Below are 17,033 nucleotides of genomic sequence, written 5' to 3'. Positions count from 1 at the left end.
TTAGTAGTGGTCTCATACAATATTTGTCTTATGGTATTCTAATACTATTGCAAAAAAAAAAAATCTCAAGCTATATCTTCATAGCTCTTCAGCTATATATGTGAATTAAAATAAATATTGCATAAGAAAATACCCCATTATATCTTAACTGTATATCACATTGTATGGTGCAGCAATTCCATAGAAATGGTAAATCCATGAATGTTATGGATTGAATTGTGCCCCCCGCTGCTGCCAAATGTGTATCAACTTGGCTAGGCTATGATACCCAGTAGTGTGTAGTTGTCCACCATTTTATGATCTGATGTGATTATCTGATGTGTTGTAAATCCTAAACTCTAAGAAGTTAATGAGGCAGAATTAGAGGCAGTTATGTTAATGAGGCAGAACTCAATCTACAGGATAGAGTCAATTTCTTTTGAGATATAAAAGAGAGAAGCGAGCAGAAAGGACAGGGTTCCTCCTACCACCAAGAAAGATGAGCTAGGAGCGGAGTGAATCCTTTGGGCCCGTGGTCCCAGCTCTGAGAAGCTCCTAGACCAGGGGAAGATTGATGACAAGGACCTTCCCCTAGTGCTGACAAAGAGAGAAAACCTTCTCCCAGAGCTGTTACCCTGAATTTGGACTTCTAGCCTCCTAAACTGTTAGAAAATAAATATCTTTTTGTTAAAGCCATCCACTTGTGGTATTTCTGTTACAGCAGAACTAGATAACTAAGAATTTGGTACCAGAAGAGTGGGGTGCTACTCTAACAGATACTGACAATATGGAAGTAGTTTTGGAACTGATAGGTATAGGCTGGAAGAGTTTTAAAGTGCCTAATAGTAAAAGCCTAGGTTGCCTTGAAGAGACTGTTGGTGGAATTATGGACATCAAAGACATTCTGGAGAGGGCTCAGAAGGAAGTGAGAAGAGCTGTAACACCAGAGACAGAGCAGACAGCAAGAAGCAGCAGCAGAGAAACTGCAGTAGCAAAACAAGGAGACAGATGGGAAACAGTGCTGGAGCCAACCAATGGAGGGAGAGAGCCAAGTGCCATTGCGCAGGAAGCTTCATGGAGGGGTGGGGTGCCTTCAGGCACTTACCAATAGAGCTAAAGAGCTTTGAAACGCTTGCCCGAGCAGGGCAGATGCTGAGCCGGCCCAAGGTAGCAGAAGGTAAAGAGACAAGGAACATAAGAAGTAGAGTTGCCTCAGTCTCAAAAAGTAGGGCCATGACCTCTGGGGTCTCAAAGGATGGATCCATGGCCTCTGGGGTTTAAAAGGATGGGGCAGCAGCCTCCTAGGTTTCAAAGAGTGAGATCTTCACCAACTTGCTTCTGGAGTGTGGGGCAGCCATCCACAAGTGCCAGCAGGATGGGGCCAGGTCCACTGCCCAAAGCTGAGGGGGTGGGGCTGTCATAACCAAGGGGCAGAAGAACAGGACCTGCTGGGGCCGAGGGGGTAGGGTTGCTAATCAGATGAACTAGGAAAATAGGGTAGCCCAAATGCGAGGGAGCAGAGTTGCTGTCCCAGGGGACCTGGAAGGCAGAGCAGAAGCCCAGGGCTAAGGGGCCTTCATACAGAACTTGGAAAGCGTAGCCAATACCCAGAGCCTGGAAGGCAGGGCCATTGCCTAAATGGTATTAGAGAACAGAGGATTATTTTCAAACTTTGAGAGATAAAGTAATGTGTTCTACTGACTTGCTTGACGCCTATTTATCCTTTCCTTCCCTCCAATTTCTCCCATTTGTAATGGAAATTTCTACCTTGTGCCTGTTCCACCATTGTACTTTGGAAGCAGATAACTTGTATTCTAGACTTCATAAATGAAGAGAAATTTTGCAAAAGATGAGATTTTGGACTTGGAGAGGATTTAAGACTTTTGGGATGATATGATGGGGTGAATGTGTATTTCATATGGCAAGGATGTGAATTTTGGGATGCCAAAGGGTGGAATGTCATGGATTGAACCATCCCCCCCCAAAATATGTGTCTACTTGACTAGGCCATGATTCCCAGTATTGTGTGGTTGTCCACCATTTTGTGATTTGATGTAATTTTCGTATGTGTTAATATGGTTTGTGAGGCAAGATTAGGTTATATTAAAGAGGATTAGGGTGGCATGCAACACCCTTATTCAGGTAACATCCCTGATCCAATGTAAATGGATTTTCCCTGGAGTGTGTCCTGTATCACCTTCTATCTTACAAATGATAAAAGGAAAGAGAAGTAAGCAGAGAGATAGGGACCTCACAAGAGGTCCAAGAAAGAAGCATCATGAGCAGAGCACATCCTTTGGACAGGAGGTTCTTGCCCTGAGGAGCTCCTAGTCCATGGGAAGATTAATGACAAGGACCTTCCCCCTCGCCCCACCCCCGAGTTGATAGAGAGAGAAAACTTTCCCCCAGAGCTGGCACTTTGAATTTGGACTTGTAGCCTCCTAAACTGTGTGAAAATAAATTTCTCTTTGTTAAAGCCATCCACTTAAGATATTTCTGTTATAGCAGCACTAGATATCTAAGACAATGAATATCAGGTTTATTTCAAATATTTAAGTCAATCAGCTATTGGTAAAACAGCCCTGAAAATAAGTTCTATCATTAAGTTTTAAGATCATTTATATTCACTTATGGCTATCTCATCAACTGATTAGACTTTAGGTACAGGGAAATTAGTTGCAAAGCTTTTCTTTTTTTTTTTTTTCAAATCAAGAAGGCATCAGTTGTTTTATCACTTCAGTGTCATAGAATAAGTATGATTATCTTTTTACTAATTTGTATGTTTTTACTAATTCAGCTGAACCAGTCAAACTATTTGTACTTTTTTGTTGTTGGGTTCCGTTGAGTTGATTCTGACTCATAGCAATCCCATGTGAGCGTAGATATGTGACCATAATTTAGCCTTTATAAAAAAAAAAATTAGAAAATAAATTACAATCAGTTTGTTTCAGCTATGTCTCAAAGGGTTAGGAGTAGTTAAGAAATTGTTCTAAGAGGCAGGGCCAGACACTTCCTATGATCCCTCTTACAACAAAGACCCCAAAAAACAAGTGATTGTATATGACAGTCTAAGAGCCCTGAACATCAAAGACAAAGTTGAGGATTCGGACTGAGCAGCCGGGGGAGGAAGAAGCAGTTCAGAAGCAGTGAAGAAGTGCCAGATCTGTGTTTCATATGGAGAAATGGAAGTAGAAATGGTCAATGGTGACCTAATTCAATGAGAGGCTATGCAGATGAATGTGTGATAGAATTCCAGATACTTTTCACAACAGAATAATACTTTATAAAGAGAAGGTTGTTGTTGCTACTGTCGTCCAGTCAGCCTCTGACTCATGGCAAGCCCATGCACAACTGAAAGAAACACAGTCCAGTCCTGCAGCATCCCCGTAATTGGTTGTGGGTGGGACCACAGTGAGCCACAGAGTTTCCACTGGCTGATTTTCAGAAGTAGATTACCAGGTCTGTCTTCCTAGTCTATCTTAGTCTGGAAGCTCCACTGAAAACTGTTTAGCATCATAGCAACATTCAAGTCCCCACTGACAGATGGGTGGTGACTGGGCATGAGGTTCATTGTCCAGGAATTGAACCTTGATCTCTCACATGGAAGATGAGAATTCTACCACTAAAAGAGAAAGTAGATGAGTGATATTTAAAGTAGAGACAGTTATGTGAGAGAAGAAGCTGTAAGTCACTTGAATTTAGTGATAACATCACTAGGTTTACCAATCCACGAAATGAGAACTCACTGAAACCTATATATATTATAGTTAAAATTGCAAAGTTTCCTAAGACCCTGTTGTCTGCATGCATGATCAAAGACTAAAATGAAGAAGGTTAATACTTATTTTTCTAAATAAAAATATTAGGAGTGATGGGGACATGTTATTTTGAAGATAAAGAGCAATGCTTCTATCAAGTGTAGATAAAAACTGAAGCTATCAACCTAAACATTCTCACTTCTGAGATGAATACTCAGCACATAAAAAATTAAAGAACCTTCATCGATGATAGATTACTTTCCCATTTTTAAACAATCAAGATGTATTTGATGACCACCAACTATCTGATAATTCATTCAACAAATATTTACAGAGCATTTTATAAATTCTCAGCTCGGTACTATAGTTATTAAGCATAGTTCCTATCCTCAAATATCCAGTAGTTAATTAGAAAGGAAAGGTATAAACTCAACAAAGAACCAGAGAACAATTCAAAATTAAACTATATGGTCCATGATTGGTCATAACGTTGGCCATGATTATAGAACTTTTTAGGAAAAAAAAGAGAAATGATAGTGGCTGAAATTATCCATTTGGAAAAGAATGACAATATTAAGAAAGAGGAAGAGTAAGACAATTTACTAAGTTACTACTATGTGCTGGACACTGGAATATATTCTTTATACACATTAACTGCTTTTAAACCCACACTAATAATAATAATATGTAATATTTATTGAATGCTTTTGTTTTTGAGGAGGCCTGGTGACACAGCGGTTAAGAGCTATGGCTGTTAACCAAAAGGTTGGCAGTTCAAATTTACTCCCCGCTCTGTGGAAACCCTGTGGGGCAGTTCTACTATGTCCTACAGGGTCATAATGGGTTAGAATCAACTCTGTGGTGATGAGTTTTTGTTTGTTGAGTGTCAGACAAATATTTACACATATCGATTCATCTAACCCTTACAGTAAATCCTACAACTTAGATAATAGGTTTTTACCCATTTTGTTGATAAGGAAAATGAGGCAAAGAGAAGTTACGTGCCCAAGGTCACACAACTAATCACACACACACCCACACAGTGCCATCGAGTCGATTCCGACTCATAGTGACCCTACCTAATCACAGTGCTAGGATTAAAACCAGGGCATTCTCTCTCCACAGCCTATCCTCTTACTTCCTCGTTACATACATTGTCTCCATTTTACAGATGTGGGAATGGATTCTTTAAATTCTTCTGGTAGGTGTACGATTCAGGGCTGCTCATATGTTTCACGAGTTTCCTCCTGCCTCACGAGACTCTTTCACTTGGGTTGCTACTGTAGCACTACTATACCTCAAGTTATCTAGCCTTGTTAGAAATTAAACTGTGTCCCCGCAAAATATATGTTGAATACCTGGCCCTTATACCTGTGGATGTAATCCTATTTAGACATAAGGGTTTTTCCTTTGTTATGTTAATAAGGTCATATCAGTATAGGATAGATCCTAACTAATTATTTCTGAGTTATAAAAAGAACAGAAAAGGCACAGACACACACACTTGAGTAAGCAGACACCATGTGAGGATTGTCTACAAGCCAAGAAACACCAAGGAACCAAGGAACGCCCAGAGCTACCAACAAGAAAGGAATCGAAACAGCCAAGACCATGTTTTCGATATTCAGCCTCCAGAACTGTGAGAAAAGGATTTTTTCTCTTTAAAGCCACTCACCTCTGGTATTTTGTTTCTGCAGCACTGGGTGACTAAACTAAGCCTATAATCCAAAAGTTATATATAGTCTCTTAAATTTTAAAAAATTTCTCCTTAGTAAAATAAGAAAGCTGATTTTCTAAAGAAATTATACCAAAATGAAATAATCAAGGCAAAACACAAGCAAGGAAAAATTTAAAGGCATAGCAAGATATAAACAAGTAAACAAAATATAAAATGTATAAAGAATCACGTGACCACCTCACCCCTATTAGAATGGCAATGATGAAAAAACAGAAGACAGTAGGTGTTGGGGAGGTTGTAGAGGAACTGGGACCCTCATCCATTGCTGGGGGGAATATAAAATGGTACAATCACTGTGGAAACAGTTTGGTGATTCCTCAAAAAAGTTGAACACTGAACTACCACATGACCCAGAAATCTCAGCGCAAGGTATATACCCAGAAAAAGTGAAGGCAGGAACAAACAGAAAAGTGTACCCCAATGTTCACTGCAGCACTTTTCACAACAGCCAAGATGTGGAAACAACCAAAATGTCCATCAACAGATGAATGGATAAACAAACTGTGGTATACACATACAATGGAATACTATTAAGCCATAAGCAGAAATTAAATCCTGATGCATACCACAACTTGAACGAAATTTGAGAACATCATGCTGAGTGAAGTCAGTCAGTCACAATATAAATATTACCAGTGGTTACTAGGGGTAAAAGGAAAGGGGGGAGAGGGAGTTTTCGTTTTAAGGGGCATTGAGTTTACATTAATGGTAGTTGAATGATTTGGAAAAGGACCACAAGAATGGTTGTACAACTGGAAAACTGTAATCAACACCTCTGAATTGTACATGTAGAAATTGTTGAATTGATGTGTTTTGTTATCTATAGTTTCACCACGATTTAAAAAAAAAAAAAGTTTGTACAAAAAAGAAAGTGTGTCCAACTTCCTAATCCATCTTTGAACTTAAAACTAAGTCTTTTTCATAACCTCCTAGTTCTCTTTTGCCTGGCTAGCTAAATCCCACTCGTATTTAGAACTCAAGTCATGAGTCATGCCCCTCATCAACACACACACACACATGAACACACACACACACACACCTGCAGAGTCTGATTCAGGTGTCCCTCATCTAGGGACACCACATCTATCTGTATTAGTACACATCGTGTTTCAATGTTGCTATGTATGACTCACCCATTTAAATACAAATCTGCGAGGGCATGGACTGTGTTTTAGGTGTCTTCTACACCTGTTGGCCACTTTCCTGTAACTGCTACTTAGTATTAATTAAATTAATAAGCAAATGAATGCTTAATAAGTGTCTATTCTTGTGCATTTTCATGGCGTCATAATATTTTAGCCTCAACAATCAAAAATGTATATATACTAAAAATTTGCATGCACCTCGTCATAGAAAGCCCCTTGTTAACATGTTGTTGCTGATGCCCTCAAGTCTATTCCAACTCATAGCGACTCCACGCACAATAGAACCAAACACTGCCCAGTCCTTCACCATCCTCACAATCGTTGTTATGCTTGAGCCTATCATTGCACTCACTGTGTCAATCATCCTGTTAAGGGTCTTCTTCTTTTTTGCTGACCCTCTACCAAGCATGATCCTTCTCTAGGGACTGGTGGCTCCTGATAACATGTCCAAATTATGTGAGACGAAGTCTTGCCAACCTTGTTTCTAAGGAGCATTATGGTCGTACTTCTTCCAAGACAGATTTGTTTGTTTTTCTGGCAGTCCATGTATGTATATTCAGTATTCATCACCAACACCGTAATTCATAGTCATCAATTCTTCTTCAGTTTTCCTTATTCATTATCCAGCTTTCACATGCATATGAGGTGATTGAAAATATTGTGGCTTGGGTTAGGCTTACCTTCGTCTTCAAGGTGACATCTTGGCTTTTTAACACTTTAGAGATCTTTTCCGCAGATTTGCCCACTGTGATGTGACTTTTGATTTCTTGACTGCTGCTTCCATGGATGTTGATTGTGGATCCAAGTAAAATGAAATCCTCTACAACTTCAATATTTTCTCCATTTATCATGATGTTCCTTATTGGCTTAGTTGTCAGAATTTTTGTTTTCTTCATGTTGAGGTGTAATCCATACTGAGGGCTGTAGTCTTTGATTTTCATCAGTAAGTATTTCAAGTCCTCTTCACTTTCAGCAAGCAGGGTTGTGTCATCTGCATATTGTAGGTTGTTAATGAGTCTTCTTCAGTCATGATGCCCCATTCTTCTTCGTATGGTCTGCTTTTCAGATTATTTATTCAGCATAAAGATTGAATAAGTACGGTGAAAGAATGCAACCCTGACACACACCTTTCCTGATTTTAAACCAATCAATAAAACACAGTAAACATCTTTCTGGTATTCTCTGCTTTCAGCCAAGATCCGTCTGACATCGGCAATGATATCCCACGTTCCATGTCCTCTTCTGAATCTGGCTTGAACTTCTGGCAGTCCACTGTTGATGTATTGCTGCAATCGCTTTTGAATGATCGTCAGCAAAATTTTACTTGTGAGTGATATTAATGACTGATAATTTCTGCATTCTGTTGGATCATCTTTCTTTTGAATGGACACAATCATGGATCTTTGCCAGTTGGTTGGCCAGGTAGCTGTCTTCCAAATTTTCTGGCATAGATGAGTGAGCTTTACCAGCATTGCATCCATTTGTTGAAGCATTCCAATTGGTATCCCATCAATTTCTGCAGCCAATCCCAATCTGTTCTGGGATAAGGCTGGGAATGTGACTCAGGGCAAAGAGAGGAGGGGAAAGGGGACCAGGCTGTTTCTCTATATCCTTTAATGTCTGTTGATGGAGATAGTGCTCACAACCCCTGAGGAAAGAGCCTCTCCTGTTTTGGCCAATGATTTAACTAAGGATTCAAGATAGGACAGATTTGTATTTGATGCAAAAAAAAAAAAAGTCAAGGAATCAGAGGAGACAGGAGAGGAAAACCTCAGTTACTGAGTACTCTCTATGTGATAAGAGAAATACAACACTTCACGTCATCTTTACAACCACCCAAAGAGGCAGTATTCTCAAATTTTAGATTTACCCGATATCACTCAATTAATCAGCAGTGGAGCCAAAATTAACCCAGATCTATCAGGCTTCAAGGCCATTTGATATCATGAAATAAAAGCATGTCCCTCTTAACGCTCCAAAGTCTCTTAAATATGTGAATACAATAAACATCAGCATATTCCATGATCCTTAAACCAAAGATTAGGTTCACGTAAAACCCAAAACCCCCTCTGTTGGCTTGTGTAGGGGGACTGGAGCTGCTCATCAAATGAGAACATGAGTTTGGCTTCTAGAAAGTATGTGGGAGAATTACAAAGGAGAGAAATTTCCAACACTGTGAGAATTTGTTGGGATCTGGGTGATTGATTTTTATAGTTTGACTACTTTTCCAGAGTGTCCGAGGGCCTGGAATTTAGGGATTGTTCCTCCAAAATATCTTCCCATTTCTTTTTTTATTTTTTATTTTTATAACTTTTATTAAGCTTCAAGTGAACGTTTACAAATCCAATCAGTCTGTCACATATAAGTTTACATACATCTCACTCCCTACTCCCACTTGCTCTCCCCCTCTTGAGTCAGCCCTTTCAGTCTCTCCTTTCTTGACAATTTTGCCGGCTTCCCTCTCTCTCTATCCTCCCATCCCCCCTCCAGACAAGAGTTGCCAACACAATCTCAAGTGTCCACCTGATATAATTAGCTCACTCTTCATCAGCGTCTCTCTCCCACCCGCTGACCAGTCCCTTTCATGTCTGATGAGTTGTCTTCGGGGATGGTTCCTGTCCAGGGCCAACAGAAGGTCTGGGGACCATGGCTGCCGGGATTCCTCTACTCTCAGTCAGACCATTAAGTTTGGTCTTTTTATGAGAATTTGGGGTCTGTATCCCACTGATCTCCTGCTCCCTCAGGGGTCCTCCGCTGTGCTCCCTGTCAGGGCAGTCATCGATTGTGGCCGGGCACCAACTAGTTCTTCTGGTCTCAGGATGATGTAGGTCTCTGGTTCATGTGGCCCTTTCTGTCTCTTGGGCTCTTAGTTGTCGTGTGGCCTTGGTGTTCTTCATTTTCCTTTGCTCCAGGTGGGTTGAGACCAATTGATGCATCTAAGATGGCCAATTGTTAGCATTTAAGACCCCAGACGCCACATTTCAAAGTGGGATGCAGAATGATTTCATAATAGAATTATTTTGCCAATTGACTTAGAAGTCCCCGCAAACCATGTTCCCCAGACCCCCGCGTTTGCTCCGCTGACCTTTGAAGCATTCATTTTATCCCGGAAACTTCTTTGCTTTTGGTCCAGTCCAATTGAGCTGACCTTCCATGTATTGAGTGTTGTCTTTCCCTTCACCTAAAGCAGTTCTTATCTACTGATTAATCAATAAAAAACCCTCTCCCACCCTCCCTCCCTCCTCTCCTCATAACCACAAAAGTATGTGTTCTTCTCAGGTTTACTATTTCTCAAGATTTTATAATAGTGGTCTTATACAATATTTGTCCTTTTGCCTCTGACTAATTTCACTCAGCATAATGCCTTCCAGGTTCCTCCATGTTATGAAATGTTTCAGAGATTCGTCACTGTTCTTTATCGATGCGTAGTATTCCATTGTGTGAATATACCACGATTTATTTACCCATTCATCCGTTGATGGACACCTTGGTTGCTTCCAACTTTTTGCTATTGTAAACAGAGCTGCAATAAACATGGGTGTGCATATATCTGTTTGTATGAAGACTCTTGTATCTCTAGGGTATATTCCGAGGAGTGGGATTTCTGGGTTGTATGGTAGTTCTATTTCTAACTGTTTAAGATTACGCCAGATAGATTTCGAAAGTGGTTGTACCATTTTACATTCTCACCAGCAGTGTATGAGAGTTCCAATCTCTCCGCAGCCTCTCCAACATTTATTATTTTGTGTTTTTTGGATTAATGCCAGCCTTGTTGGACTGAGATGGAATCTCATCGTAGCTTTAATTTGCATTTCTCTAATGGCTAATGATCGAGAGCATTTTCTCATGTATCTGTTGGCTGCCTGAATACCTTCTTTAGTGAAATGTGTGTTCATATCCTTTGCCCACTTCTTGATTGGGTTGTTTGTCTTTTTGTGGTTGAGTTTTGACAGAATCATGTAGATTTTAGAGATCAGGCGCTGGTCGGAGATGTCATAGCTGAAAATTCTTTCCCAATCTGTAGGTGGTCTTTTTAGTCTTTTGGAGAAGTCTTTAGATGAGCATAGGTGTTTGATTTTTAGGAGCTCCCAGTTATCGGGTTTCTCTTCGTCATTTTTGGTAATGTTTTGTATTCTGTTTATGCCTTGTATTAGGGCTCCTAGGGTTGTCCCTATTTTTTCTTCCATGATCTTTATCGTTTTAGTCTTTATGTTTAGGTCTTTGATCCACTTGGAGTTAGTTTTTGTGCATGGTGTGAGGTATGGGTCCTGTTTCATTTTTTTGCAAATGGATATCCAGTTATGCCAGCACCATTTGTTAAAAAGGCTATCTTTTCCCCAATTAATTGACACTGGTCCTTTGTCAAATAACAGCTGCTCATATGTGGATGGATCTATGTCTGGGTTCTCAATTCTGTTCCATTGGTCTATGTGCCTGTTGTTGTACCAGTACCAGGCTGTTTTCACTACTGTGGCTGTATAATAGGTTCTGAAGTCAGGTAAAGTGAGGCCTTCCACTTTCTTCTTCTTTTTCAGTAGTGCTTTGCTTATCCGGGGCTTCTTTTCCTTCCATATGAAATTGGTGATTTGTTTCTCTATCCCCTTAAAATATGACATTGGAATTTGGATCGGAAGTGCGTTAAATGTATAGATGGCTTTTGGTAGAATAGACATTTTTACTATGTTAAGGCTTCCTATCCATGAGCAGGGTATGTTTTTCCACTTAAGTATGTCCTTTTGAATTTCTTGTAGTAGAGCTTTGTAGTTTTCTTTGTATAGGTCTTTTACATCCTTGGTAAGATTTATTCCTAAGTATCTTATCTTCTTGGGGGCTACTGTGAATGGTATTGATTTGGTTACTTCCTCTTTGGTGTTCTTTTTGTTGATGTAGAGGAATCCAAGTGATTTTTGTATGTTTATTTTATAGCCTGAGACTCTGCCAAACTCTTCTATTAGTTTCAGTAGTTTTCTGCAGGATTCCTTAGGGTGTTCTGTGTATATAATCATGTCATCTGCAAATAGTGATAGCTTTACTTCCTTCTTGCCAATCTGGATACCCTTTATTTCTTTGTCTAGCCTAATTGCCCTGGCTAGGACTTCAAGTATGATGTTGAATAAGAGCGGTGATAAAGGGCATCCTTGTCTGGTTCCCGTTCTCAAGGGAAATGCTTTCAGGTTCTCTCCATTTAGAGTGATATTGGCTGTTGGCTTTGCATAGATGCCCTTTATTATGTTGAGGAATTTTCCTTCAATTCCTATTTTGGTGAGAGTTTTTATCATAAATGGGTGTTGGACTTTGTCAAGTGCCTTTTCTGCATCAATTGATAAGATCATGTGGTTTTTGTCTTTTGTTTTATTTATGTGATGGATTACATTAATGGTTTTTCTGATATTAAACCAGCCTTGCATACCTGGTATAAATCCCACTTGATCAGGGTGAATTATTTTTTTGATGTGTTGTTGGATTCTATTGGCTAGAATTTTGTTGAGGATTTTTGCATCAATGTTCATGAGGGATATAGGTCTATAATTTTCTTTTTTTGTAATGTCTTTACCTGGTTTTGGTATCAGGGAGATGGTGGCTTCATAGAATGAGTTGGGTAGTATTCCGTCATTTTCTATGCTTTGGAATACCTTCAGAAGTAGTGGTGTTAACTCTTCTCTGAAAGTTTGGTAGAACTCTGCAGTGAAGCCGTCCGGGCCAGGGCTTTTTTTTGTTGGGAGTTTTTTGATTACCGTTTCAATCACTTTTTTTGTTATTGGTCTATTTAGTTGTTCTACTTCTGAATGTGTTAGTTTAAGTAGGTAGTGTTTTTCCAGGAATTCATCCATTTCTTCTAGGTTTTCAAATTTGTTAGAGTACAATTTTTCATAATAATCTGAAATGATTCTTTTAATTTCAGTTGGTTCTGTTGTGATGTGGTCCTTCTCGTTTCTTATTCGGGTTATTTGTTTCCTTTCCTGTATTTCTTTAGTCAGTCTAGCCAATGGTTTATCAATTTTGTTAATTTTTTCAAAGAACCAGCTTTTGGCTTTGTTAATTCTTTCAATTGTTTTTCTGTTCTCTAATTCATTTAGTTCAGCTCTAATTTTTATTATTTGTTTTCTTCTGGAACCTGATGGATTCTTTTGTTGCTCAGTTTCTATTTGTTCAAGTTGTAGGGACAGTTCTCTGATTTTGGCTCTTTCTTCTTTTTGTATGTGTGCATTTATCGATATAAATTGGCCTCTGAGCACGGCTTTTGCGGTGTCTCAGAGGTTTTGATAGGAAGTATTTTCATTCTCGTTGCTTTTTATGAATTTCCTTATTCCCTCCTTGATGTCTTCTATAACCCAGTCTTTTTTCAGGAGGGTATTGTTCAGTTTCCAAGTATTTGATTTCTTTTCCCTAGTTTTTCTGTTATTGATCTCTAGTTTTATTGCCTTGTGGTCTGAGAAGATGCTTTGTAATATTTCGATGTTTTGGACTCTGCAGAGGTTTGTTTTATGACCTAATATGTGGTCTATTCTAGAGAATGTTCCATGTGCGCTAGAAAAAAAAGTATACTTTGCAGCAGTTGGGTGGAGAGTTCTGTATAAGTCAATGAGGTCAAGTTGGTTGATTGTTGTAATTAGATCTTCCGTGTCTCTATTGAGCTTCTTACTGGATGTCCTGTCTTTCTCTGAAAGTGGTGTGTTGAAGTCTCCTACTATAATTGTGGAGGTATCTATCTCACTTTTCAATTCTGTTAAAATTTGATTTATGTATCTTGCAGCCCTGTCATTGGGTGCATAAATATTTAATATGGTTATGTCTTCCTGATCAATTGTCCCTTTTATCATTATATAGTGTCCTTCTTTATCCTTTGTGGTGGATTTAAGTCTAAAGTCTATTTTGTCAGAAATTAATATTGCTACTCCTCTTCTTTTTTGCTTATTGTTTGCTTGGTATACTTTTTTCCATCCTTTGAGTTTTTGTTTGTGTCTCTAAGTCTAAGGTGTGTCTCTTGTAGGCAGCATATAGATGGATCGTGTTTCTTTATCCAGTCTGTGACTCTCTGTCTCTTTATTGGTGCATTTAGTCCATTTACATTCAGGGTAATTATAGATAAATAAGTTTTTAGTGCTGTCATTTTGATGCCTTTTTATGTGTGTTGTTGACAATTTCATTTTTCCACATACTTTTTTGTGCTGAGGCGTTTTTCTTAGTAAATTGTGAGATCCTCGTTTTCATAGTGTTTGACTTTATGTTAGTTGAGTCGTTACATTTTTCTTGGCTTTTATCTTGAGTTATAGAGTTGTTATACCTTCTTGTGGTTACCTTATTATTTACCCCTATTTTTCTAAGTAAAAACCTAACTTGTATTGTTCTATATCACCTTGTATCACTGTCCATATGGCAGTTCTATGCCTCCTGTATTTAGTCCCTCTTTTTTATTTTTGTGATCTTTTACCTGTTGACTTCCATGATTCCGTGTTATGTGTATTTTTTTTTAATTAATCTTAATTTTTTTTTTTTTGTGATTTCCCTATTTGAGTTGATATCAGGACTTTCTCTTTTGTGACCTTGTGTTCTGCTGATATCTCATATTATTGGTTCTCTGACCAAACAATATCCTTTAGTATTTCTTGTAGCTTTGGTTTGGTTTTTGCAAATTCTCTAAACTTGTGTTTATCTGTAAATATCTTAATTTTGCCTTCATATTTCAGAGAGAGTTTTGCTGGATATATGATCCTTGGCTGGCAGTTTTTCTCCTTCAGTGTTCTGTATATGTCGTCCCATTCCCTTCTTGTCTGCATGGTTTCTGCTGAGTAGTCTGAACTTATTCTTATTGATTCTCCCTTGAAGGAAACCTTTCTTTTCTCCCTGGCTGCTTTTAAAATTTTCTGTTTATCTTTGGTTTTGGTGAGTTTGGTGACAATATGTCTTGGTGTTTTTCTTTTTGGATCAATCTTAAATGGGGTTCGATGAGCATCTTGGATAGATATCCTTTCGTCTTTCATGATGTCAGGGAAGTTTTCTGTCAGGAGTTCTTCAACTATTTTCTCTGTGTTTTCTGTCCCCCCTCCCTGTTCTGGAACTCCAATCACCCGCAGGTTATCCTTCTTGATAGAGTCCCACATAATTCTTAGGGTTTCTTCATTTTTTTTAATTCTTTTATCTGATTTTTTTTCAGCTATGTTGGTGTTGATTCCCTGGTCCTCCAGATGTCCCAGTCTGCATTCTAATTGCTCGAGTCTGCTCCTCTGACTTCCTATTGCGTTGTCTAATTCTGTAATTTTATTGTTAATCTTTTGGATTTCTACATGTTGTCTCTCTATGGATTCTTGCAACTTATTAATTTTTCCACTATGTTCTTGAATAATCTTTTTGAGTTCTTCAACAGTTTTATCGGTGTGTTCCTTGGCTTTTTCTGCAGTTATCCTAATTTCATTTGTGATATCTTTAAGCATTCTGTAAATTAGTTTTTTATATTCTGTATCTGATAATTCCAGGATTGTATCTTCATTTGGGAAAGATTTTGATTCTTTTGTTTGGGGGGTTGGAGAAGCTGTTATGATCTGCTTCTTTAAGTGGTTTGATATGGATTGTTGTCTCCGAGCCATCACTGGGAAACTAGTTTTTCCAGAAAATCTGCTAAAAAAAAAAATGCAGTCAGATCCCTATCAGAGTTCTCCCTCTGGCTCAGGCTATTCGGATGTTAATGAAGCCACCTGGGGAGGGTGGGGGAGGGAACAGAAAGATAGGAGAGTAGCACCTCAGAATATAGCCAGAGTTGCTTGTCTTGCTTGGAATGACTATTATATCTGAGATTCCCGCGGGCGCGTCGCCTATGTGTGCTGGCTGTGTGGAGATTGCCCCCGGGGGATCTGGCCCGCTGGAGTCATGGTCAGATCCTCTGCTTCCAGCCCCATGCCCAGCGTCAAGGCTCCCCTACTGGGACGATGCACTCTCGACTCCAAAATCAGTCGCTGCCTCCCGGGGACTTCTCGTCCCTCCAGCTGCGTGGCCGTGCTGCCCCTACGAACCAGTTGGGCCTCCTCCCGGGGTTAGTTCAGATGGGTGGAGCAGCTCCCCATGCTTGTGCCATGACCGAGTGTCCCGACTGGGATGCTGTTCTCCCCGCTCCAATACCAGTCGCTGCCTCCCGGGGACTTCTCCTATTGGCTGCGTCCCACGCCGCCCGCGCAACCCGGCTAGGCCCCTTCCCGGGGTTAGTTCAGGGGGGTGAAGCAGCTCTCCGTGTTTATGCCGTACCTGCATCCAGTCCAAATCCTGGAGGGACGGTTCCCTGGCTGGGATGCTGCTCTTCCTGCTCCAAGACCAGTCACTGCCTCCCGGGGACTTCTTCTACCGGCTGCGTCCCACGCCGCCCGCGGAACCGGCTGGTCCCCCTCCCGGGGTTAGTTCAGGGGGGTGGAGCAGCTCTCTGTGCTTGTGCCGTACCTGACTGGTACACTGGCTCCAGGCTCTGGAAACAATCGCTGCTTCCCCGTATTAGTTCGTTCTCCGTCTCTAAATCTGTGTTTGTTGTTCAGGGTTCATAGATTGTTATGTATGTGATCGATTCACTTGTTTTTCCGTGTCTTTGTTGTAAGAGGGATCCGAGGTAGCGTCTGCCTAGTCCGCCATCTTGGCTCCGCCTCTCCCATTTCTTTTTTATAATAATATATATTTTACTCATAAGGAGACTTCATGCCTTTCCTCTCTTGGGTTACTCTGAGAACCACTTGGAAGTGATAGCTGCCAAATTTCTGTTCCAAGGGTATAGATGGGACTTTAAGTGGTCTGTGAACTTTGAGTAATGAAATGTCTTAACTTTACCAGTGGGCCAGAGAGGTGAGTGTCATATATTGGAATATGAGCTGATGATTACCAATTTTGTGTAAAAGATATGAGCCCAGGAGCAATCTGCTCAGATTTGGTCTAAGGCAGTTGCCAAGTCTGAGCAGGAGCTGGTTTGAGAGTCACAGTGCAAGGGGTAATCTCAAATAAAGACTGGATCAAGACAGAGGAAATTAAGAAGACCCGGAAGGAAAGGAAACAGGCCCTATAAAGTTATCTTGGTGCCACTCTGCTGTGATGTCAGCCCCCTCAGCACTGCAGGTTCCCTTGATTGGTCTGAGAGGGCTGGCACTCATTGACTTCTTAAAGGAACCATGTATTCCTTTTATATTGTTCCTATAACAAATTGCCACAAACTGAATGACTTAAAACAACACAAATTTATTCTCTTGCAGTTCTATGGGTTAGAAATCCAGCACCGATCTCACTGATATGCTACCAGATTATTGAATAAAATCTCTAATGCCTAGAAATCTGCTCTCCATTAACTTTACCTGTCTAGAAAGTGGTTAATAACAGAAGGTAACAACAAAGGTCATCAGAGTAACTAAAATAAAAGTTATAAAATTCATATACCAGAGTTTATGC

The sequence above is a fragment of the Elephas maximus genome, chromosome 5, assembly GCF_024166365.1.
Source record: "Elephas maximus indicus isolate mEleMax1 chromosome 5, mEleMax1 primary haplotype, whole genome shotgun sequence".
Taxonomy (NCBI): Eukaryota; Metazoa; Chordata; class Mammalia; order Proboscidea; family Elephantidae; genus Elephas; species Elephas maximus.
The sequence above is the reverse complement of the archived record's forward strand: the minus strand, read 5'-3'. Positions refer to the sequence as shown.